The sequence below is a fragment of the Humulus lupulus genome, chromosome 9 (assembly GCF_963169125.1).
Source record: "Humulus lupulus chromosome 9, drHumLupu1.1, whole genome shotgun sequence".
Lineage (NCBI taxonomy): Eukaryota > Viridiplantae > Streptophyta > Magnoliopsida > Rosales > Cannabaceae > Humulus > Humulus lupulus.
Window position 1 is genome coordinate 158,832,298 of NC_084801.1, and position 3,052 is coordinate 158,835,349.

Below are 3,052 nucleotides of genomic sequence, written 5' to 3' on the forward strand. Positions count from 1 at the left end.
GGACATTTTCATTGTTTAAAACGTGTATTGATCACTAAAACTTAATTTATTTAATGTATATTTCAATTTAGGGTATTTTTGTATTATTTTATTTAGAATAATGTTGTTTACATAATTTTTTATATTAAAAATTAATTAGTGCTTGCATAATTTTGTATATTATTTAGGTAATGATTTTTTTAACATATATTTTTGTTAATTATATTATTTTAGGATAAATTCAATTACCATATATTTAATAATGTTTAACTTTTTATTGTAGGAAATATTTGTTTGAGTATGAGCTCCCACTCAAGGTTGAAATATTTGTTCGAGGTTGAAATTGGTGAATATTAATTTTTAAAGTAAGTAGTAATTACTACTTAATTTTTTATTTTTATTTTTTATATTTACAAACTATTGTTAGAGGAGTTTGAATATATTAGATATTCATCCATAGTGAAGTAGGTTCTGAGATAAAATTGTGTGCTGCAGAGATAACAGAAGGTTGAGAACATGTGTGCCTTAGTGAAGTAGGATCTGTGAATTTTCTGTGTGCTGCGGTGACTTATGGTTGAGAACATGCATGTTGTTTGTTATATGTTTTGTTTGATGTGAATTTATAGGTAGATAACTTGGGATATGCTATAAATACAAAGGAAACTCTGCCCAATTTTTTTTTTGATGATATTAGTTGAACATGTTTTATAAGTTACTATATATAATAATAATGTTTTTGTTTTTGTTGAAATTTTAAATACATATGAATTTTGGATATGTTATAGAAATAAATGAAACTCTGTCCATTTCATTTTATAATTTAATAATTGAACATAATTTTAGAGTATTACTATACTAATTTTCTTTTCATTATCAACTTAGGAATTAGGTAGATATTATCATTATGGATAAGTCATGGATTCTTGAGAATAGAGAAACACAACAATTTCAAGACGGATTCAACCAATTTTTTGAATTTTTCCAAACAAATTGTAGTGATCCGGAGAGAATTCATTGTCCATGTATAGATTGTGGTAATGGAACAAAAGGAAATATTACCATGATAAAAAATCATGTATTTTGTCGGGGATTTGATACAAGTTATCGTACATGGTATTGGCATGGGGAATCATTGAAAAATAATAATCCATATCCATTCGGGAGGCGAGGGGTTGATGATTTGGGTTATAGTGATTTTGACGATCATCCTATGGAATTGCTCGATGAAGCACAAGAAGAGTTTGTTGATGATCCTTCAAAATTTGATAAATTGGTTAGAGATGCAGATAAACCATTATTCAATGGTTGTCTGAAACAAAGATTACCAACGATGGTAAAATTTTACAACATAAAAGCAGAAAATGGAGTTAGTGATAAATGTTTTAGTCAATTTTTAGCTGCTTTTAAAGAGATTTTGCCGTCGGATAATTGCTTCCCTGAGTCTACGTATGAAGTGAAGAAAACTTTAAATTGCATAGGCTTGAAGTATGAGAAGATCCATGCATGTCCGAATGATTGTGTGTTATATCGTAAAGAGTATGCAGACATGGACACTTGCCCAGAATGTGATTCACCCCGCTACAAACCTAACAAGAGTAAGGAGATCAGGAAACTTATTCCTCAAAAAGTGATGTGGTACTTGCCTTTGATTCCGCGGCTTAAGCGATTATATCGAAGTGCAGAACACTCTGAAAACTTAATATGGCATGAGACTAGGCGAGTGAAAGATGGTAAACTTCGACATCCTGCAGATTCGTAGGCTTGGAAAAAAGTTAATAACCTAAATCCAGAATTTAAAAATGAAGCAAGACATCTTCGTCTAGGTCTAGCTGCCGATGGTGTAAATCCACATAAATCTCTAAGTAGTAGGCATAGTTCGTGGCCTGTCTTCCTTGTTATGTACAATCTTCCTCCGTGGTTAGTGATGAGAAGAAAGTTTTTGATGCTCACGTTAATGATTTCAGGCCCAAAACAACCGGGACACGATATAGATGTTTATTTGGCACCATTAATTGATGATTTGAAAGATTTGTATGAAAATGGTGTTGAGGCATATGACGGTTTTAAGAAAGAAGTCTTTAACTTAAAAGTTGTTTTGTTGTGGACTGTTAATGATTTCCCAGCTTATGGTAATCTATCAGGGTTAAGCACAAAAGGTTACCAGGGATGTCCAATATGTTGTACTAACACAAAGGCTATTCGTCTGTCTAATGGGCACAAAATTTGTTATATGGGTCATAGACGATATTTGCCCCTAAATCATCATTATAGGGACAAAAAAAAAAGCATTTGATGGTGATAAAGAACAAGGTGTTGCTCCTTTGCCACTTTCGGGGCAACAAATTCTTAAAGAAGTAGAGAAAATTGATTTCAAGTATGGAAAAATGCAGAAAAATAAGAAAGTAAGTGGATGTTTCCAAAGGAAATCAATTTTTTTTCATCTCCCTTACTGGAAAGATTTACTTGTTCGACATTGTTTGGATGTCATGCATATAGAAAAAAATGTGTGCGAAAGTATTATAGGTACATTACTTGATATTCCCGGTAAAACTAAGGATGGTTTAACTAGTCGTTTAGATCTTGTTGAAATGGGTATACGAACTGATTTAGCACCTGAACAGAAAGGTAAACGCACATATTTACCTCCTGCTTGTTTCACGTTGTCCAGAGAAGAGAAAAAAGTTGTATGTAAATCATTTGCAGAGATGAAAGTGCCTGATGGCTATTCATCCAACATTCGAAACTTGGTATCCATGGGAAATTTGAGGCTGATGGGTATGAAATCACATGACTGTCATATGTTGATGCAACAATTACTTCCGATTGCTATTCGGTCAGTATTACCGAAAAAAGTTCGAGATTGTTTAACGAATGTTTGCATATTCTTCAATCATTTATGCGGAAAAGAATTAGAAATGAAAAAATTGGATGCATTGCATTATAAGATAGTGGAAACTCTATGCAACCTTGAAATGTTTTTTCCGCCATCCTTCTTTGACATTATGATTCATTTAATGGTTCATCTAGTAAGGGAAGCCAAGTTGTGTGGACCAGTTTGGGCGAGATGGATGTA